Below are 24461 nucleotides of genomic sequence, written 5' to 3'. Positions count from 1 at the left end.
TGAAGCATTGCTTTGAAGAGGGTCTGGAGTTGGTTTGAATCATTACAACTCGGCTTTTGTGGCGAGGGGTCTTCCTAGTGCCCCGATTGAGCGGGGACTTGAGGGTTTCCTTCTAGGTTACCATGGACTTCCTGACATTGTTGCATCTTCTTTGCCAAGAGTGTATGAAAGCCAGTGCACTCACTTAGGTCATGACCTCGTATCAAGTGGTATAGACACCTTAGGTTCTCGGTTCCAGGAGCCAAGAGCTTGGGCTGCCTAGTCGGCTTCAGTGTGATAAGGCGTTCTTCGAGCATTACTGCGAACATTGCGTGAAGGATAGTGGGCGCCTGATCATCTTCTTGTATTGTCACCACATGAGAGTCCTCAGTTGCTCGAACACTTTCTTTAGCTCTTCAAGATTTATCTGGCCCTTGTTAATGAGAGCCTCGATAATGTCTTTGAGCGAATAACAGTCTTGGGTGGGATGGTTTACCCTCCTATGGTAGGTGTAATACTTCTCGTGAGTCTCTTGCACACCCTGATCAGGAAACTTCACCTCAGGCAGCTGAATCATGCCCTACTCCAAGAGTAATCGAAGAAACGTAGGCACCCACTCTTTCTCAAAGGGGTACACCTTGTTCTGGTGCCTGATCCAGTAGTCATTTCGATTTAAGTTTCTGGGATGTGGGACTTGGTTATAGGATTGCTTTTGTTTGTCTTCAGGTTGGGGTGCTATTTGTGCCTTAGTTGTGACCACACCTTTAGAGAGGTCCACGGTTTGAGGGGCGGCTTTCTTAGTGTCAGTCACGGTGACTGCCTCACTAATCACCCCTTTTTGTTGGTTGCCCCGATTATTGGGATGAGAGTTGCCATTATCGCGACCATTTTTCGAGCCAGAGGATTGCTGACGGGAATTACCGTGGTGCTTGAATAGACCCTCAATGCGTAGCACTTTAAAGATGAGCTCCGACATGGAGGAAGGGTTGGAGGCGTCAACATGTAGGGCTATCTCCGATAGCATGTTCCGAATGCAAGTTTGGACTGCTTCCCTCTCTGTCAGGGGAGTGCCATAGTAGGTGGCCAACTCTCCCCATCGGGCTATAAACTTATCCACATGCTCGCTAGGTTCCTGCATCAGGGTGAGGAGCTCGATGGTTTCAACGTTTCTCTGAAGTTCATAACAATGCTGATAGAAGAGCTGCTCCATTTCCTATCAGGTGTGTGCTGAGCTTGAAGGTAGCCGAGCATACCACTGGAAAGCTGGTCCTTCAAGAGTCTCAACGATCTGACAGAGGAGGAGCCGTCTATCAGTTGTCGTCTCTTGACATGTTGCTTGGAAATGAGCGATATGCTGGTGCGGGGAGGTCGTACCATTGAACAAGGGCAACTTACCCTTTTGGTAGTCTAGGGGAAATGGCACCAGATCAATGTGAGAGGGGTAGGGATTTTAGTATAGCGGTGCCCCTTGCATACCCAGGATCTTATTCTTGAGGTTATGGGTCACCATGGAGTCTATGTCAGCTTGGGAGTATATCCGTGGAGCAGAACTGTCTTGCGAGGCTATGGGAGGAGTCTGCCCAGGAGCTGTGTCCTCGGCAGGAGGAGAGTTAGCCTTAAGGTGGAAAGATGAGGGAGGAGACCTAGCGGCTTCTAGGCGCTCCATCTTCTCCATGATGGACTGCATCATGGCGTCTAACCGATTCAAGCGCTCCTCTTGGGCATTAGTAGGATCATTGATCACCTTGACGCTAACCGTTTCCTCAAGGGAGTCAGAGTCAGGTGCAGCAGTTGTCTTCCAGGGTTGACGGGTCGAGCTTGGCAAGTTCATCTGTAAGGGCTCAGAGTTCCTCGACTGGACTCGAGCTTTGTATGTTGACCATATGAGAGCCGGTTCTTGACGGTCTTGGGACCGTGTCTTCTTAGAGGCATCATCTTTCCTCATGGCAGTGATCACGGAGCAATACTCTTGGATCTCCCCCTCATGTTTCGGAGTCTGAAGAGGGTAGAAAGGGTTTCGAGCCAGGAGATCACCAGAGTTGGAGATCTCGATTGCTATGGAGGCTTCTTTAGTAAGGTTTTGCAAGCCTCTCTTCTGCTTGATCTTTAGGCTGTAGAAAACCTTACTCCAGAAGTGGGCCCACGAATGGGATTGCCCCATCCTCTGTGAGCAAGCTGTGTCCATGAGCTGACACAAAGAGTGGGGCTCCAAAATGGAGGGTAACCTGAGCTGCTGCCATGGAAGCTGAATGACTGAGTCCGCCATGAAGTCCTTACCCTAGGTACCTTTGTGGGGACTAGAGATATGGCCAATGTGCAAAGGTTGGCTCAAGATGGCACTCTTAGGAAAATCCTTCGAGTACCAGGTCTTGAGATGTCTGGCTGGCAAGGATATGGTGGCTGAAGAAAGGACCGGCTCACGACTCCTCTTGAGTTGAGATTAGGAAGGGACCTGCGATATTGGCGTGTGTTCACCACTAGCAATAGCATTCCGAGTGGACCAAGGATCGACTCGGGCTTGATCGGCTTGTCTGACTCGAGAAGGCTGAGACTTTTGAGCTTGTCTTTGTGAGGGAACGGGTAGGAGTGTAAGAACCCATACTTTTCCGGCATAAGGCGCACGACGATAGGCGTGCGGCGATAGGCACACGACGATAGGCACACGGTGATGGAGCGTGCGACGATAAGGCGCGCGCAATGGGGCGTGAGGCAGTGTGAGTATTGCGATGTTAGAACGTGCGGAGAGAGGGTCGCGTGATGATAAGTCGCACGATGATGGAGGGCATGCGGTAATAGAGACTGCAACACCGCGTGCGTCATTGAACAATGCTGCCCATGAATGGAATGATGGGTAACGTCATGTGGGCATCATCGGCTGTGTTACACCAGTATGGTTCTTGCGTGCATGAATGGTGTGTTCCACTTGTCGTGTTCTGGGTGCCACTTGCCCAACCTTAATGCCACTTGTACATCCACGCAACCTCTTGAGTACTTAAGCACCCTCTCACCCACGCCACTCATTCTTTCTTCTTCTCTCTCTCTCCAAGGCAAAGGTTTGGGGAAGATTGGTGGGCAGCCATTGTTGGAGTGGGGGTGAGCTGTCAATGAGGAGTTTGTCAGAAGCCACCACTACTGTGTAGGTAAGTGGATCCATCACCATTGCATTGTAATCATAAGGATGCATGCATTATATGTTTATGAGATGAGTATTGAATGTGTATGTGGTGTGGCTATTTCTCATGCTCTGTTCACTGAAATTTGGGGCTTTTGTTTTATGACGAATGTGAGGTTGAGAATGAAAGTATGATTCATAAAATTTGTAAGAATGCATGTTTATGTGGGTGCATTGTGAGGAAACAATTGTTGTCATGTTCTTTACCGTGAGATTGAGTTTATGGAGCATGTTCTTGAGGCATGTGTAACATCACTGTGAAACTCTAGCAATATACATGTTTTTGTAAGGGAGTTTTGAATAGTCAAACGAGGTCTGATTTACCTCAAACCACTGCCATTGGAATGATATGGGATTCTAGAAGAATTTTTATGTTTTCCCACTGTCGAATTTCTTTTTAGAAATGAAGTTATGTTGTACATGTGTCAACGTTACCAGTTTTTCCTGAAATTGTCATTGACACTGTTGTTAACACTGGTTTTAATTGGCCAAATGAAGTCCATTTCTTGTCAAACTACAGTCATTAGAAATTTCATTCAAAGGGTTAAAAGTTTCATGCAGAAAGTATTTTGAAATTCCTTTTAGATTGGAAGTTATGCCTCAGTTATGAAGAAATTTCATTGGGGACAATTTTGATAAAAACCAGAACTATCACCGTGTTTGGCACAGACTTCAGAACAACCAAATGGAGTCCAAAAGATTTCAAATTGGCCTTGTTAGAAATATATATGCCTTAGCTTGAACTTTTATTTCGAAATTGTCTCAAATTTCTTCATGGTTTGAGAGTTATAGTGCTGTGAAGTAGGGTATGTCGTTGTTCCATGTACACAGCAGGATATACCGAATAGATCCTCATTCTCTTGGACCTTTAAGAGGCCAAATGGGGTTCAATTATATTCAAACCACCCCCACTTGAAAGATAGGTGTGTTTAGTATAAAATTAGTTTTGGAATTGTCTCAAACTCTAAATATACCAAAAATTTGTGACCCTAATTGTGAGCACATGTCATTGTTCACGAATAAGGAAATTGAGCTGTAATGCTTAACTATAATACTGCAACTGTTATTGTGATATTGCAACTGTTATTGTGATACTGCCACTTTGATTGTGATATTGCCGCTGTTACTGTGATATGTGACTGACTACTATGCAATGAGACATCCATTAGTAGTGGGACTGATATATTGTGACATTATGACTGATACTGTAAGCCCTTATGTGACAGACCACTACGCAATGGGACATCCATTGGTAGTGGGGACAATTGTACTATAATACTATGTTATATCATTAGGATAGTCATTATGCAATGGGTCATCCATTGGAAGTCGACACCGTTATATTGGGGAAAATACGGTGCTATTGTGATGAACTATGAAATACTGTGATACTGACCACTATGTAATGGGTCACCCATTCGTAGTTGGATTATGTGTGCCCTCAGTTGTTGATTGTACCTCAACCCCAATGATAGAACTGGGAGCGAGAAGTGAACTGAAAAAATTGGGTGCGTCACACCCCCAGTAGTTGTGGTCACCTTGTATTGGATCGTCCAATGGTAGTGTAACGCTTTCTCACTAGAAGGGCACATGAGAGGGTCGAGTCTTGCAAGGCCACTGCCTATCGAGAATCCCAAAGCGCGCTGGGGATGTGTGTGTGTGTGTGTGATGACATTACGAAGTGGGGTATCCACTTGTCATTGTCCTCCCTCTTGAAGGAGGATAGAGGTTTCAAGCGGCAGGGTTGGCTTAACCTGAGCAATGGAACTTCTATTTTAGGAGTAGGCCTCCCTAGCTTTTGTGACTTATTATCCTTACTGTTCTGCTTAAAGTTAATTGACTTCTATTTTATGCACTGTGCATTAAACTGCTTTTCTTATTATACTATTAGAATGCTAAAAAGCTTCCTAGAGGACTGCTTACTGTTATCAGTGTTTAAATGGTTGAAATGCAATGGTGTAGATCTGCTTACTGGGCTTTCAGCTCGTCCCTTCTTATTTTTTTATGACTGTAGAGTGGGGTAATAGTCTCTGAGCTGGAGGAGAGAAGCTGTGGGGCGCTCGGGTGTTGGAACTTTGAAGTTGAAGGACCGCCATACGAAGCTTTCATAGTAGGTTTTAGTGGTCTTACCAGTGCGTTGTTCTTTTGCACTTTGTATTTTGGGCCATTAGAGCCTTAAAGAAATTGTAAAGAACTTTTGGATATTGGTTAATAAATGTAATTCTTGTACCTTTGGAAATGATATCGGTCTTCATGTGTAGTTTTTAGTTTTACTTTTATAGTTTGCTCTCAACTCCGTGATTTCATGCGTTTGAGCCACTCCCACTTGAGTGGCATTTGCCACCTCATGTCGCGATCCCACAGCTTGCCACCCTCCGGTATGAAAAGTTGGGGTCATGGGGCGGGGTCATGACAGTTTATGGTATCAGAGTAGCCAAGTTAGGATTCTTGGCCTCGGAAGTCCTAGAAGTGTCTGCAGGCTAGTTCTTTGATAGGCTAGTAGTTTGGGTGTTTGTGCTTTTAGGTTGAAGATGCCGAGGACTCGTGCTAACAACGTGAGATTAAGCAATGAAAACACCGAGGCCTTCGGTGAATTCTTCAGAACCTTGGGGGCTATGACACAAAAATTTAGAAACTCTATGCTGACCCCGTCTACCCCAGTCCCTGACTAGAGTGATAGCTGTTTAATAAAAAGATTCAAGAGGCTGGCACCTCCAAACTTTGTGGGGCATGGGGGAGTAGAAAAGGCTAAGAGATGGAGAAGGCAGCTAGAGAAGATTTTCGAAGTTCTAAATTGTACAGACGTGCAGAAGGTTAAGCTGGGTACCTTTATGCTCGAAGGAGAAGTTGAGCACTGGTAGAGCTCAGTAAAACAGTAGTGAGAAAGATCAGGAATTGTAACTACTTCAGAGAAATTCTTGGAAGCATTTTACGAGAAGTATTTTCCCAACTCCGTAAAGGAAAGGAAAGAGGTAGAATTTATAGAGCTGCAACATGGAAAGATGTCAGTAAAGCAATATACAAAAAAGTTCGCTGAACTCTCTAGACGTGCGCCACATATTATTCTCTGAGGCCCGAAAAGCCAGTAAATTCCAGAGGGAGCTTCGGTCCGATATAAGGGGGAGGATTATTTCTACAAACCACAAGACCTTCTCCCTGTTAGTGGACTTGGCCCTAAAAATAGAGAGAGATTGTGAAGACTTTCGGGCTAGAAGAGAAGGAAGATTCGGGGTCACACAGCCGAGAAATTTTAAGAAGAAAGCGCGACTGCCTCTGAGGAGAGAGTAACCATACCGCCGCTGACTACTATAGAAAGACTAAGGCATGCTTTTGGTGTGACAAACCAGGCCATCTAGTGATGGATTGTCTAGTCAAAGGACCAGAGGATCGACCAAGGGCTCAAGGGTGGGTGTTCGCTCTGAAAGAGCAGGAAGCCAAGGCATCAACCTTTGTTATTCGATGTACGCTTTCTGTATGTGGAATTGAAGCAAGAGTTTTAATTGATTCTGACTCTTCCCATTCATTTGTTGTACCACATTTTGCATATCACTTGAATGATAAGCCTGCACCACTTAATTGGACCTTGGTTGTATGTATGCCTTTGGGAGAGTCAATAGAAACTGAGATAGTTTATAAGCACTGTGGGGATGAAATTGGAGGGCACATGTTGCCTATAGATTTGATACTCTTAGATATTCAAGACTTTGATGTTATTTTGGGTATGAACTGGTTGTCCACGCATTATGCCATCGTGAACTGCATTGATAAGACTGTAACCTTTAGACGCTCGTGCCAACCTGAACTGACTTTTAAGGGCATCAAGGATGTGTTTCTCCTGCACACATCATCTTAGCTCTTCGGGCCTCTCACCTGTTGGCCAAAAGATGTGTAGGATACTTGGCTTTTCTGGTAGAAAACAGGGATGCTCAGCCTGAAGTGGAAAAGCTACCGGTGGTGAGAATATCTAGAGGTCTTCCTTGAAGAGTTAATTTCTCTGCCCCCGGTTAGGGAGATTGAGTTTGAAATAGAATTAGCCCCTAGTACTAGTCCTATTTCTAAAGATCATTATAGGATGGCCTTAGCTGAATTAAAGGAATTGAAAGAGCAATTGCAAGAATTATTGGATAAGGGGTTTATCCGACCTAGTGTATCACCGTGGGGTGCACCGGTTTTGTTTGTTCAGAAGAAAGATGAGACCTTGAGGCTATGCATTGATTATAGATAGTTGAATCAAGTCACAGTGAAAAATAAGTACTCGTTGCCCAAAATTGATGACTTATTTGATCAATTACAAGGGGCCCAAGTATTTTCTAATATTGACCTCCGGTCAGGGTACCATCAACTGCGGGTTAAGGAAGAGGATATCTTCAAACCGCATTCAAGACTCGTTATGGTCACTATGCGTTTCTAGTTATGCCTTTTGGGTTAACAAACATCCCGGCTGTCTTCATGGATTTGATGAACAGAGTTTTTAGACCCTATCTGGATATCTTTGTAGTGGTCTTTATAGATGATATTTTGGTGTATTCCAAGAATCAAGAAGAGCATGAACAACATTTAAGAGTAGTCCACCAGACCCTAAGGATAGAGAAGTTATATGCCATGCTCAGCAAAAGTGAATTTTGGCTCCCAAGCATAGCTTTCCTCAAGTATATTGTTTCTAAAGAAGGGGTTGTAGTTGATCCTTGCAAGATTGAGGTTGTGCTTAAGTGGGACAGACCAACAAATGTATCTGAGGTCTACGTTTTGTAGAGGGGTTCTCAAAGATAGCACTTCCCTTGACCCGCCTAACCCTAAAGGAAGTAAAGTTTGTATGGTCAAATGACTGCGAAAAAAGTTTTCAGGAGTTGAAGAAAAGACTAACTACAGCCCGATACTGAACTTGCCTAAGGGGAATGAATATTTTATAGTCTATACTAATGCCTCGCATAAGGGACTCGGATGTGTATTAATGCAACGAGGAAAGGTTATAGTCTATGCCTTTAGGCAGTTAAAGCCGTATGAGCAAAAGTATCCCACTCATGATTTGGAGTTGGAAGCTGTGGTTTTCACCCTAAATATTTGGAGGCATTACCTATATAGAGACCAATTTAAAGTGTTCACCGACCATAACAGCCTTAAGTACTCGTTTTCTTAGAAAGAATTGAACATGAGGAAAAGAAGATGGATGGACTTACTTACTGATTATGATTGTACCATCAACTACCACCCGAATAAGACAAACGTAGTGGTAGATGCCTTAAGCACGAAGCCCGTGGTGTTAATGACTCATATGATGGTCCAAGAGATGAAATTATTAGAAGATACAGTAGAATGACACCCAGCTCTGTCCCTTAATGAAAGGCAAGGAACAATTTCCTGTATAAGAATAGAGCCCCATCTCTTTTAGCAAATTTGAGTAGCGCAAAAGGAAGATCCTCTGCTCATGAAAATATTTGAGGAAGTAAAGTTGAAAGGAAAGGAGATTTTTGATTTGGACAATCATGAAATGTTAAGACTTAAAGGTTGGATTTGTATCCCCAACAATGAGAATGTAAAAAGGACTATTTTAGAAGAGGCACACCACACCCATTATACAGTGCATCCAGGGAGCACGAAAATGTATCAGGATCTTAAAAGGGTCTTTTGGTGGAAAAATATGAAGAGAGAAATAGCGTAATTTGTTTCTAAGCTTTGACATGTCAGCAGGTGAAGGCTGAACATTAAAAACCTACCAGGCAGTTATAGTCCTTACCTGTGCCGGAATGGAAATGGGAGCACATAACTATGGATTTCGTGTCTGGCTTGCCTAGATCATGTATTGGGCATGATAATATTTCTGTTATTGTAGACTGAATCACTAAAGCTGCTCATTTCTTGCCAGTCTGCACTACTTATATCCTAGATAAGTTGGCTCAACTATACATCAAAGGGATAGTAAGACTGCATGGAGTGCCTGTTAGTATTGTGTCCGACAGGGACTCTAATTTACTTCAAGGTTTTGGAACAGTCTGCAATCAACCATGGGGACCAAACTTACTTTTAGTACAACTTTTTACCCTCAAACTGATGGAGAGGACTATTCAGACCCTGGAGGATATGCTAAGGGCCTGTATTGTAGATTTTAAGGGAAATTGGGATTATCATCTGCCTTTGATAGAGTTTGCTTATAACAACAGTTTCCAGGCCAGTATCCGAATAGCGCCTTTTGAGGCATTGCATGGAAAAAAGTGCAGATCGCCTATGTGTTGGGATGAGATCAGTGAAAGAAGACTATTAGGATCGAAAATTGTTCAAAGGACCTAAAAAAAGATCACTTTAGTTCGAGAAAGACTTAAAACAGCTTAAAGTCAGGGGAAGAGTTATGCGGACAATTGGAGAAGGGACCTTGAATTTGAAGTGGGTGATAGTCTTTCTGAAGGTCTCACCAATTAAGGGCATAATCAGATTTATAAATAAAGGGGAAACTGACTCCACGATTTATTGGACCCTTTGAGATCTTAGAGAAAATTGGAGTCATGGCATATTGATTGGCCCTGCTGCCCGAGCTAGCCAATATTCATGTTGTATTTCACTTGTCGTTGTTAAGAAAATATCAGCCCGACCTGTGCCACGTCCTAAAGTATGAGCTGTTCCCGATTAGGGAAGATTTAACTTATGAGCAACAGTCAATTGAGATTCTGGATAGAAGGGTTCCAGTTTTACGCAACAAAGAGATTCCTTTAGTTCGGGTTTTATGGAAGTACCATTCGAAGGAAGAATCAACATGGGTGCCAGAAGATGAAATCCAGGATAAGTACCCCCATTTATTTGATTAACTGACGATTTTGAGGACAAAATATTTTTAAGCGGGGGGTGATGTAAGGACCCAGACTTTTCTAGCATAAGGTGCATTGCGATAGGAGCGCGGTGATAGGCGCGCGACGATGGAGCGCGCGGTGATAGGTGCCCAGGGATAAGGCGTGCACGATGGAACGCTTGATAATGTGAGTTGCGCGGCTTTAGAACGCACGGAGAGAGGCTCGAGTGGTGATAAGTTGCACGACGATGGAGGACTTGCGGCGATAGAGAGCACAACGCCGCGTGCGTCATGGAACAACGCCATGCGTGAATGGAATGATGGGTAACTCCGTGTGGGCATCACCGGCTGTGTTACACCGGTATGGCTCTTATGTGCATGAATGGCGTGTGCCATCTGTCGTGTTCTGAGTGCTACTTGCCCAACCTTAATGCCAGGGCAACCATTGTTGGAGTTGGTGTGAGATGTTGAAGAGGAGTTTCTCAAAAGCCACCACTACTGTGCATGTAAGTGGATCCATCACCATTGCATTGTAGTCGTAAGGATGCATGCATTATATGTTTATGAGATGGGTATTGAATGTGTATGTGGTGTGGCTATTTCTCATGTTTTGTTCACTGAAATTTTGAGCTTTTTTTTTATGATAAATTTGATGTTGAGAATGAATGTATGATTCATAAATTTTGTAAGAATGCTTGTTTATATGGGTGCATTGTGAGGAAATATTTGTTGTCATGTTCTTTACCGTGAGATTGAGTTTATGGAGCATGTTCTTGAGGCATGTTTATCATCACTGTGAAATTCCTGGAATATACATGTTTTTGAATAACCAAACGAGATTCGATTTACCTCAAACCACTACCATTGGAATGATATGGGAGTCTAGTAGAATGTTCATGTTTTCCCACTATCGAATTTCATTATAGAAATGAAGTTATGTTTCAAAATGTACATGTGTGTCATTGTTACCTATTTTTCATGAAATTGTCACCGACACTGCTGTTGACACTGGTTTTAATTAGCCAAACGAAGTCCATTTCCTATCAAACCACAGTCACTGTAAAGGTCTTTGAAAGGGTTAAAAGTTACATGAAAAATTACTTTGAAATTCCTCTTTGATTGGAAGTTATGTGTCATTTATGAAGAAATGTCATTGTTGACAGTTTAGATAAAAACCAGAACTATCCCCTTGTTTGGCACAGAATTTTGAACAACCAAATGGAGTCCAAATTCTTTCAAATTGGCATTGTTAGAAAGGTATATGTCTTGACTTGAACTTTTATTTTTAAATTGTCGCAAAATTCTTCATTGTTTGAGTGTTATAGTACTGTGATGTAGGGTATGTTGTTGTTCCATGTACACAGTAGGATATAGCGAATAGACCCTCATTCTCTTGAATCTTTAAGAGGTCAAATGGGGTCCAATTGTATTCAAACTACCCCTACTTGAAAGATAGGTGTGTTTAGTATAAAATTTGTTTTGGAATTTTCTTCAAACTCTAATTGAACCAAAAAGTTGTGACCCTAATAGTGAGCGCACGTCATTGTTTACGAATGAGGAAGTTGAGCTGCAATGCTTAACTGTAATACTGCAACTGTTATTGTGATACTGCAACTGTTATTGTGTGACTACTACTATGATTGTGATATTGCCACCGTTACTATGATATGTGACTAACCACTATACAATGGGACATCCATTGGTGGTGGGACTGATATATTGTGGCACTGTGACTGATACTGTAAGCCCTTATGTGATGGACCACTACGCAATGGGACATCCATTGGTAGTGGGGACTGTTGTACTGTGATATTGTGTTATATCATGAGGATAGCCACTACGTAATGGGTCATCAATTGGTAGTCGACACTGTTATCTAGAGAAAAATGCGGTGATATTGCGATAAACTATGATATATTGTGATACTGCCCACTACGCAATGGATCACCCATTGGTAGTTGGATACTGTGTATCGACAGTTGTTGATTGTACTTCGACCCCAATGATAGGACTGGGGTCAAGAAGTGAATTGAAAAAATTGGGTAGGTTACACCCCCAAATAGTTGTGGGCGCTACGCATTGAGTCATCCAATGGTGGTGTAACGCTCTCTCGCCAAAAGGACACATGAGAGGGCTGAGTTTTGCAAGGCCATTGTCTATCGAAAACCCCAAAGGGCACTGGGGATGTGTATGTGATGACATTACGAAGTGGGGCATTCACTTGTCATTGTCCTTCCTCCTGAAGGAAGATAGGGGTTTCCAGCAGCAAGGTTGGCTTAACCTAAGCAATGTAATTTCTATTTCAGGAGTAGGCCTCCCTAGCTTTTGTGACTTGTTATCCTTACTGTTCTACTTAAAGTAAAGTGTCTTCTATTTTATGCACTGTGCATTAAAATGCTTTTCTTATTATACTGTTAGAATATTGAAAAGCTTCCTAGAGGGATTTTTAGTGATGTTCTGAGAATAAGCGTGCACTCCTTACTATTATCATTGTTTAAATGGTTGAAATGCAATGGTGTAGAGCTGCTTACTGGGCTTTCAACTCATCACTTCTTATTTTTTTATGACTGTAGAGTGAGGTAGTAGTCTCTTAGCTGAAGGTAGGAAGTTGTGGGGCACTCGAGTGTTGGGAGTTTGAAGTTTGAAGTTGAAGAACTGCCATACGAAGCTTTCATAGTAGGTTTTAGTGTTCTTACCACTTGGTTGTTCTTTTGTACTTTGTATTTTGGGCCATTAGAGCCTTAAAGAAAACTGTAAAGCACTTTTGGATATCGGTTAATGAATGGAATGGCTGTACCTTTGGAAATCATATCGGTCTTCATGTGTAGTTTTTAGTTTTACTTTCATAGCTTGCTCTTGACTCCGTGATTTCATGTATTTGAGCCACTCTCACCTGAGTGGCGTTTGCCACCTCACGTAGCGATCCCTCACCTTGCCGCCCTCCGGTATGAAAAATTGGGGTCATGGGGTGAGGTCGTGACAAGGAGCCCATCTCTCACAGAATAAAGTCATGTGTGTTGAGAGGGAGGACAAGGTAGTCGACGCTTGTGTGCTCGGGCTGGCCCAAGAGTGGCGCTGCCCTGAGCAGTGAGATGCATGGCGCATCCAGGGTTTGGCGCAAGAGGGCTTGGTCTGAGACGCGATCTCAAGGTAGCGTGAGAGTTACCCCGAGATGTAGTTCACATGAGTGAAGCAGAAGCAAGGGGAGTTGCCTTGTGGTGACCCACAGGAGCAGTGACAACCTGCTTGCCTTTCGTGGAAGCGGAAGGGGCCGCCTTCCGGCATGCATCAGCAGTATGATTGGCAAGTGACTTGCCAGAAAAAGGGTGCATGTCATGTGGGGCAGTAGAAGCGCTACCAATCCCAAGAGCTTTGATGGAGGGTCCACCAGAACGAGGAAGTGGGGAGTTGGAGAGCTTCAAATCCCTTCTCGTACCGATCCAAGAGAGAACCTGAGAGCCGGACTGTGAGTAGCGACCCAAGAGGAGTATAGGGAACGAGGCTTGAAGCGCTCATTTCCCTAGGGCGGTCACGAGTGAAGGGACGAAGAAATCCCCAATTCAAATGAATGGTTGAAGAACCCTGATGCCATGGAATGCAGTGCAAAAGGGTAAAAAGGATGTTGACCAAACAAGAGCGAGTCGACAATGGGGTAGCAAGTCCCCAGTGGAGTCGCCAATCTGGTCAGATGCCTCGATCTCATCTCCCCAGATATGGATGATCGGGTGACACATGTCTCGAGTTAGGAAGATTCGAGACCTGAGATCACTCTCTAGGGAACGTTGTTCATAGAACAAGGGCAGGTGCCCAACTGGTGAGAGAGGAATTTATCGTGAGGGGGGGACCAACCTAACCTGGGTCCGTGATTTACCCGGGCTAACTCACGCAGGCGCCTCTTAGATCATGGCGAAAAGTCCCCCAGCTACTTCAACTAGTTCGAACTCGCCTCCCTTGATTAACAATCTTCTCGTTTTTGGCAAAACATAACATGGCTTAATTTGCAAGACAAGTGGGCTAAGGGACCCACCCTTGTCTTGAGGAGAACATGCACCGAGTGCACATTCAGATAGTGGGGGAAAAGATGAGAAATTAGATAGAGATGACGAAATAATAGAAAAAGAGACAAGAACTAGACAAGGGGATGTGACTAGCATGATAGTTGGATCAATGCGATGATCAGCTAGGAGTGGTAGCAAGACGGGCATGGTACTCTTGACCTTCACGACGACAATACTACTCAAAACGGAGGCTGCTATTGCAATGCTAGACTGAGTCTACCTTTTAATCTAGCGACTGAGAATAGAGATGTCGAGGAGAAACATAAAGACATAAATGACACTAAAGAGGTGTTAGACATTACCGTGCATGTGGCTGCTCATGGCTAAGGGACGCGCGTGGCAAGCAGGCGGCATTAGACAGGTTTGGACTATTGTCATGTGGATAAGCAACGAAAGTCACCGCGCAGACAGCAATAAGATAGCTGTCTCCCGCAGGCGGTGATGGATATCATCGTCTACGATTGTCGCAAGGCGAGGATGTGGGTGTATCGCCACGAGGCGCAGGGGGCAACCGTGATCAAAGTGAACTGCGACTGGAACATTTGCCTGCGCTGCGGCTAAGATACAAGCAGCAACCAGGGCCAGTACTCCATGTTTCTGTGCACTTGGATGAATCTGGAGAATAGCAGGGCTTCTTTCTGCCTCAGTAACAGTCACAACAGCTTCAATTCCTCCATGTTTTAGTGCACTTGGGTGACTCTGGAGGTCTCATTCTCTTGATTCCCATTGCATTGTTTTTGCTTGTTTTGTTGCTACAACTTCCACAAGCAGTTTTTTAGTTGGGTTTGTTGCTTCATAGCTTGGAGATAAAACTTTAGCGCATATTTGATTGGCTGGTCCAGCCGGATCCCTTTGTAACAGAGTCAGCTATGCAGATATTTGGCCCGCCTTCTCTTGCCTAGGTTTTCTTCTAACCAGCAGCTTTCTTTGCTGAATACAAATTTCTCAGTGGGCTTCTTACCAGCCTTGGGCGCCATTGCAATCTAGAGAGAGAAAATATATGATGAAATCCTTCTTTTGCCTAGTTTTTTTTTGGGTGGTCGTCTCTCGCTCAGGTTCATCAGTGGTAGCCTGAGTTTTGTCTCTCTTTCTTTGTTGTCATTGGCTTCGTCTTCTTCTTGGTTACAGATGTGGCGCTCGTAGCTGCAATGGTGGGCATCTTCTTTGTTGGTGGACTACTCCTCGCCATAATCCCATCATCATCATCTGAGTTACTGCTGGGAGCTTTCTTTTATCTCACATTCATGACGACAGAAGGTGGACAAAAGACCATTTCTGAAGGAAGCTCTCAAGAGCTGATCTCCTCTTCCTCTTCTTTCTATCTTCATCATTCAAATAATACAGGGATGATATTGTTTGCCAACAACTCACTAGATAAAACTATCTACTATGGAAGAGGGTATGCTTACAGCCCTCAAGGCTAAACACAAGCTCAGTTTCATCGATGAAACCCTTGTTCAACGAGAGGAGAGTTCACTTTCTTTTCCCTCTTGGAGTCACTGTAACACAATGGTCCTCTCTTGAATTTGGAATGCTGTTTGTAAAGACCTCACGAACAGTATCATCTACTTCGACACATCCAAGGAAGTATGGGAGGATCTATAGGAGCGTTTTTCACAAGGTAATGCTACCCAAATCGATCGCATTACACGTGATATTTCTAATCATATTCAGGACCAGCTCTTTGTCCTGCAATATTACACCAAGCTCAAGGGGTATTGGGAAGAGTTGGATTCTCTAACCCCTTATCCTAAATGCTCTTGTGGTTCTATCAAAGAAATCTATCAGACGAGACAAAATGAGTTGGTATTTCAGTTCCTTATGAGGTTAAATGAAACATATTCCACTGTGCGAAGTCATATTCTCACTATGGATCCCTTACCATCCCTACGCTTTGATCTTGCAAGATGAAAGACATTGTATAATTCAAAAACATTTACCACAACCCTTAGATGGTGCTGTTAGGGATGCTTCTAATGTCAATGGAGGTGGTCGTGAATGTGGTGCTTATGGAAATCACCTCAAGGGCCGTGGCAACGGCAGAGGAGGATGTGGACGCGATAGACCACGCTGTGACCATTGTGGTTTTTTTGGTCACATTCGTAACCAATGCCGCAAGTTGCATGGCACGCTGGGAACCCGGAACATTGCTACTGTTGCCAACAATTCCAGCAATGAAACTAGCAAACCTGCAGACAATTCCATTGTTGTGCATCTTTCTTTAGAATAACACTCTTAGCTCATGTCTCTACTCACCGATGATCATAGCTTATCTTCAGCCAACTTTGCAGGTATGACAGTATATTGTACTTCTTTGCCCTCTATGTCATCCTCATGGATCATAGACACCGAAGCTTCCGACCACATGGCATCGCCTTCAAATTTCTTAAAACCTAAAACTAATTTGCATCACACTCAATATATCCGTCTCCCTAATGGTGAAGTTGTTTGTGTTTCACACAAAGGAAATTGCTCTCTTTCTTCTTCATTGCATCTAAAAGATGTTTTATGTATTCATAACTTTGACTTAAATCTACTTTATGTTAGCAAACTAACAAAAACCCATAATTGTGCTGCCATTTTCTTTCCAAATTTCTGTATGTTTTAGGACCTAGCAATGAAGAAGGTGATTAGTCTGGGTGAGGAACATGACAGACTGTATTTTTACAAAAACCCAAGAATAAAGCATCTCTACCATCAAGTGTCCTCAGTCCACCTTTAGCACAACCGACTCGAACATCCATCCAATCAGCGCTTAAGAAATTTGTCCAATGAAATTTCTACTTCTTTCTCTGAAAATAATTGCTATCCTTGTGAAATTTGTCCTGTTGCCAAGAACACTAGAGAGCCTTTTCCTCTTAGCACTAATAGAAGTACAGTTCTTTTTTAACTCATTCATTGTGATATTTGGGGAGCATACACCACTCCAACACACACTGGTGCACGATAGTTTTTTACTATCGTTGATGACTTTAGTCGTTGAACATGGGTTTTTTGATGAAATTTAAGAGTGAAACATTCTCTTATATAAAATATTTTTGGGCTATGATCGAAAACCAATTTAACTTAACAATCAAAACCCTGAGATCCGACAATGAGACATAATTCCTCTGTCATCAAATGGAGAATTATTTGAATGAGAAAGGAATTCTGCACCAAAGTACCTGCGTCAATACAACCCGAGAAAATGGAGTGGTTGAATGAAAACACAAGGATCTCCTTGAAAAAACTTGGGCTCTGCGTTTTCAAGCTGGTCTACCTATTAAATTATGGGGAGAATGTGTCCTTACAGCCATTTACCTAATTAACCGGTTGCCTTCTCCCATTCTACACGGCAAAACATCTCATGAAACCTTGTTCAGTGTCAAACCCATCTACCAACACCTACGTGTGTTCAGTTGTTTGTGTTATGCTCACATCACATCACATGACAAGTTTGCCCCTCGTGCAAGAAAATGTGTGTTTACTGGTTATCCATATGAACAGAAAGAATACAAAGTTTTTTATCTTGATGAGCAAATATTCTTAGTTAGTAGGGATGTCTCTTTCCCTGAGGACCAATCCCCCTTCTTATCCAGTCACACCACTATAAATATTGATATTCTAAGTTCATCTATTTCTATCCCTATCATCGAGGATGTTGATTCTACAACAGTCCTAGAGACACCTCTTATGCCCACCACCCGTGCACAAGCTCAGCCTCCGCCATCACGTACCATCACGGAGCTACAATTAACCACCATTGAAACAATTGCTACAGATTTTGTCCCACCATCAACACACCACCTCCACTATCCTCATGCAAATCTGCATGTGTACACCATCCTCTGGGATGACTCACTGGTTATAAGTGTTCTTATATTGCCTCCTCACCTACAGACCATCACCCTTCATCATCTGTTTTTAACATAGGTACTAAATATCCATTGGTTCATTATCTTTCCTACAACAATTTTTCCCTTCCTCATAGAGCCTTCCTTGCTTCTATATCCTCTAACCATGAACTTAGAAGTTTCTCTACTGCCATTAAAGATCCTCGTTGGAAGGATGCCATGATTGCTGAGATCAAAGCACTAAAGGAAAATCATACTTAGATTGTTACTCCCTTGCCACCCAGAAAGCATGCTATAGGGTGCAAGTGGGTTTACAAAATTAAGTACAATGCTGATGGAAGTATAGAGCGCTGCAAAGCACGACTTATAGCTAAGGGGTACACCCAAGCCGAAGGCATCAATTACAATGAGACCTTTGCCTCTGTAGCCAAGCTAGTCACAGTTCAATGTTTACTTGCCCTTGCTACCACAAAAGGATGGCCCCTTTTCAGTTAGACATAAATAATGTTTTTCTTCATGGTGATTTAGCTGAGGAAGTATATATGCAGCTTCCCCCTGGCTTTTCTCAAAAGGAGGAGCATGGAGAACATCTTATATGTCGCTTAAAAATGTCCTTATATAGACTCAAGGAAGCGTCCTGCAACTGGTTCTCTAAGTTCTCTTCTTCACTTCTTCAAGCAGGGCCGCTTACACCATGTTTACACTCAAGAGCAAAGACTGAATTATTGTCATTCTAGTCCACGTTGACAATATAATTCTCACTGGGAATGATTCTTCTACCATTATTTCCATCAAGCAATTCTTACATCACCAATTCAAACGCAAAGATCTTGGTTTCTTTAAGTATTTCTTGGGAATCGAGGTTGCTCACTCAATCAAAGGAATCTTCCTCTCCCAACGAAAATACACAATGGACATTTTAGAAGAAGCTGGGTTTACTTGGTGCCAAACCTATCTCATTTCCCATAGAACAGAACCTCAAACTAAGAGCTGATGATGGCACTTTACTCTTTGATCTTGGACCTTATTGACGACTTGTTGGTTGCCTTATTTACTTAACCATCACCAGATCAGAGATTACTTTCTTGATCAATATGCTGAGTCAATTCATTCAAATGCGTCGCTAACCTCACATGGACACAACCACGCACGTTCTTTGGTATCGCAAGTCCAACCGAGGAAAAGGAATCTTGATGCCTTCCTCCAATACGTTGCAGCTCTCCGGCTATTCCAACTCCGATTGGGCTAGCTGTCCCACTTCCCGACCTTCTGTCACATGATACTGTACCTTTCTTGGAAACAACCCCATATCATAGCGAACAAAAACACAGTCCACCGTTTCTTGTTCATCTGTCGAGGCAGAATATCGAGCCATGGCAACAACCACTTGTGAGCTAGTTTGGCTTAAATACCTTCTTCACGATTTAGGCATTACTCACTCACAGCCCATGCTACTATACTGCGATAATCACGTTGTATTACACATAGTCTCCAATCCCATCTTCCACGAGTGCACCAAGTATATCGAATTGGATTGTCATGTTGTTCGTGAAAAGTTGCAAGGTGGGGTTGTTCACACTCAGTACCTCCGAACTGAGAACCAAAGGGTCAATATCTTCACGAAACCACTTGGAAAAGAGAAGTTCTTGTACCTTCAATACAAGTTGGGTGTTATCGATCTACACACACCAACTTCGGGGGGAGTATTACGTTACCTTCGAGGCTTTAAATTTTGAATTCTTTTGAATTCAAAATTCCTTATTTGAATTTTGGCTAAGGAATTTGGTTGTAACATATTTGATTTTGTTATAACTGATTTTACTCTTTCTTTTACTGGGATCGACTAGCTCGACCCTCTCTTATTTAACTCTATATATACTGCCTGTATTAGTCCAATAAAGCCCATTCAAGCTTCAATAAAAAATCACAAAAAGTTATCACATGGGTGTGGGACTTGACTTTCTAGAGATCCGTGCCAAATTTAAAAGTGATCCTTTGGGGTCCTATACACATGGGAGTGGGAGGGTCTCATATGATCATTACTCTTAAAAAATATATTATTATTAGTTCTATGAGTAATTATTTATATTTCACTTCATATCAAATAAAACAAGTTTTATATATTCAGAAAGAGTAATGATCGTATGAGACCCTCCTACACCCATGTGTGTAGGACCCCAAAGGATCACCATTAAATTTGACACAGATCTCTAAAAACGTTATCACATGGGTATGGGACTTGACTTTTCTAGAGATCTGTGTCAATTTTAAATGGTGATCATTTGGGGTCCTACACACATAGGTGTGGGAGGGTTTCATAGGATCATTACTCATTCAGAAAAACATTGATTTTCCCTTGAAAATCTTAAAGACCAATGTGCTCATTCAGGAGTACAAACTTGTTTTCCCATAACACATTAGAAAATCTGAAATCATCATAGATGACATCGTGATCATGACTCTTCCCAAAAAATGAAAAAAATCTCTCCCAATTTTAATACACGCTGGCAAATTTAAATGATGATTAGCTTTCCTCATTACCTTTTCCTGAATATAAAAAATACTCTAATTTATCTTTTTTAAGAGAAATTATCGTGTGAGACCCTCCCACTCCTTAGTGGCGTGAGACCCCCATCATTGGCCGTTGGATAGAGAGAGAATGTGCAATAGCGGCGAGTATCTCGTAAGAGAGAGAGGCTGAGAGAACAGGCATTCAAAGAGAGAGAGAGAGAGAGAGAGAGAGAGAGAGAGAGAGTAGGAGTGGCGGGAGCCTCGGGAAAACACGAAGAAATCTTCCCTCTTGGTAGTGCATATGCCTAACATGGCATTAGTTACCTGGGGCACACGTTATTTTATGCTAACCCAAGTGGTTGTCCATCATGCCGTTAAAAAAACGCCTAGGTAATCCAGGCCATTAGCATACCAAATCTTTGTCTTTCAAATATTTTTCTTTCCCCAAAAATGACTGGATAATCCAGTCCATATTTCACAAAAGAGAAATGATGATGAGTGCGATCTCCAAAATAAGTACACGTCAAGCCCATATTTCCTAAAAGAGAAATGATGATGTGTCATTTTTCCCACAGTATATGTCAACTTTAACTTTAAATGCACATATGAAATGACAAGGAAAAGCGTGGAACCACATGACTAAATTATATAACAATGTATACAAACAAAAACTTATTATAAATTTCTTTTTCACGTCATATTAGTTAAAGAAAAGAGAAATGATTCTTATATATATTTTACCAACAATATACATATATATATATATATATATATATATATATATATATATATATATATATATATATATATATATATATATATATATATATATATATATATATATATATATATATATATATACATGTTTTCCTTTGTACATGCTAAAGGGCATTGTACTCCTTCGGGGATCACAAAATTATTTGTGGAATAAAATATTTTAATAATAGGGGTGTATTAATATACATACATTAAATACTTATGATCTCAAAATCTATTTGGTCTTAATCGTGCACAAAAAAATTAAAAGAGTAATGATGCATCCTATACCTTCTCGCATCATCTTTAGATTTCAATCCAAATCCCTCTCCTTTATTTTAGTTTTTGCTTTTTAATTAACACACTCTCTTTCCCTCTTCTCTGTCCCCTCTTCCGTACATCCCCTGACATATGTTTGGTCTTTCCGTGTATCTCTTGCTCTCTCTCCTTAGTCTCTCCCATCTCAATATGGGTTTTCTAGAGTCCTAGGCCCCATCCATCTCTCTACAAAGCCCGAAAGAAACAAATTAACCATGAAAAAATCATGAACTTAAAGCTTGTTTGGAATTGTTCACGGTTTAAAGTGTAAACATATGAATCTAACACCTCATTAAAAAACCATAGCCTTTCTTAGTTCTAGTCACATTGGCATACCAAATCTTTTTCCTTTCAAATATTTATCTTTCTCTAAAAACGACTGGATAATCTAGTCCATATTTCCCAAAAGAGAAATGATAATGAGTACAATCTCCCAAAGTAAGTAGATGTCAAGTCCATATTTCCCACAAGAAAAATGATGATGTGTAATTTTTTCTACAGTACATGTAAAGTCCATATTTTCATGCATCTCTTGCTCTCTCTCCTCTGTCTCTCCCATCTCAATATGGGTTTTCTAGACCCCCATCCATTTCTAAACAAAACCCGAAAGAAAGAAAGTAAGCATGAAAAAATTTGAACTGAATGATTGTTTGGAATTGTTCATGGCATAAAGTGTAAACATATAAATAAATCTAACGCCTCATTAAAAAACCATGGCCTTTCTTATTTTGTAGTCACATCCATTGAAATCTTAAATATTTCCTTATATTTTGCCCGAACAGCAGTCAGAATTTCAAAAAGAAATACACGTGGCAAATTTTGGATGCAAGTAGATATGTAATTTGACATTTCGTCTGGATAAAATCAATACTCTCTTTGTAAGAAATATTGTGCATTAAATACCGAGTGCATTAAATATTCATCAAATCTACACTCTCATGTAACAACAGTTCGAATGTCAACATTTCGTCAGGATAAAATCTATACTCTCATTGCAAAAAATATTGTGCATTAAATACCGAGTGAATTAAATATTCATCAAATGTACACTCTCCTGGAACATCAGTTTGAATGTCTTAAATCTTAATGTATTCCAAGTGGCGTTGACATGATAGGATGCAAGTACATAAATGTCAATCATTGTACTTAATGAACATACATATGTCAATAGGATAAGATTGTTTTCTTTTTTCATAATAACGCTCAAAATTTATTGAATTGTATTATTCAGAACTAAGCCTACCATCTATAGCCTTTTAAGCCCGATGGAAAAAGGGGTGTGGTTTCTATAAAGTTGCCACCTTAAACAATCCAACTAAAGCGCACCTCCAAATTTATCATACCATATAATTTTTGGCAAAAAATTATTAGGATTATCACAAAATCTATTATCAAATTTAATTATAAGAGTAAAAACTCCAAACATAGTTAAAATCAAGTTAATATATAAATACATGAAAATCTTGAAAATAAATGGTCTAGATAATTTATTGCAAGGTACACTATTTTTAAGGCTCAAAATAAATTTTTTTTCATACTCATGCATCTAAATGTGAGATGATCAGTTAGAGGTTTTTGCAATATTATTTCGTTCTTATCTTACCACTATTCAATACATGAATATCATATTTTAATAATAGATGTGAATTACTATGCATAAAATAGATATTGAGTGAAAAATCTATTTGGTCTTAAAATACCCCAAAAAGAGTAATCTCAATTTTGGGGTTCTCTCCCTCTCCGAACATCACAAGAGACGTGGTAACATGGAATTCATTGGATCAGAGTGTATGTGTTTACTGTGAGGGAAAAAGTAGAGATGTGTACTACAATGGGTACGAGGATCGAGATAGTAAAATAGAGGGAGGGGAGCAATGTGGGGAGAGAGAGGGGGAGGACAACCTCGGAAATATTTTTTTAGCTCAACTAACATAGGTGTTCATCAAAGATATAATGCAAAAACCTTCATAAACCATGTCATGATAGTTTTTTTTATCCAAATATTGAAAGTATGAGCAATGATTTCATGCAACCGTTGTATAATAATATGATGTAACATCCTTAAAAAACCATCTTATGGCCATTTATTTAATCCAAAATTTCAAATATACACTCTTTTTATTCTAATGAACAATTACTAAAAAGAAAAATTTGAAAACACTACCTAGAAAGTATTTTTTTAGACCAATTAACATAGGCCGTTCATTTTGGTGAGATGCTTAGATCTAGGCCTTAGAAGGATTTTTTCATTTTGAATTTTTTTGGATGGCTTATTATCATTAGATGAACAATGTTAAAAAATAAAAAATAATTTTGAGTTTATAAAGGCTAAGATCTTGACATTCACAAAATAAATGGTCTAGATTCATTTTTGGAGGGGACTTATTTTGACTATATCTAGGGTTCAAATTGATTTTTTTGTTTTCGGGGATTGATTATTGAGATGAAGAGAGTAGGTGTGTAAAATTTGGGGTCATACAAATACCACAAACATAGTTTTTTAGAAGTGTTGTTACATTATACTATGATACAACCGTTGCATTAGATCATTGTTCATTGAAATATACACTCTTTGAGCAATGATCCAATGCAACAGTTGTATCATAGAATAATGTAACAACACTTCTAAAAAATCATGTTTGTGGTATCTGTATAGCCCCAAATTTTTGCACACACTCTCTTCATCTCAATAATCAATCTCCAAAACAAAAAAAAAATCAATTTGAACCTTGGATATCATCAAAATGAATCCCCTCTAAAACTGAATCTAAACCATTCATTTTGTGAATTTCAAGATCTTAGCTTTTATAAAGTCAAAATCATTTTTTCTTTTTTTAACATTGTTCATCTAATGATAATAAAGCCATCTAAAAAAGTTGGAAATGAAAAAATCCTTCTAAGGCCTAAATCTAAGCATCTCACCAAAATGAACGGCCTATGTTAATAGGGCTAAAAAATTACTTTCTAGGTTGTTTTTTTTGTGATTGTTCATTAGAATGAAAAGAGTATATATTTTAAAATTTGGATCAAACAAATGGTCATAAAATGGTTTTTTG

The sequence above is a fragment of the Amborella trichopoda genome, chromosome 3 (assembly GCF_054954075.1).
Source record: "Amborella trichopoda isolate Santa Cruz 75 chromosome 3, AtrichopodaSantaCruz75HAP2 v2.0, whole genome shotgun sequence".
NCBI lineage: Eukaryota > Viridiplantae > Streptophyta > Magnoliopsida > Amborellales > Amborellaceae > Amborella > Amborella trichopoda.
This window is presented reverse-complemented; position numbering follows the sequence as displayed.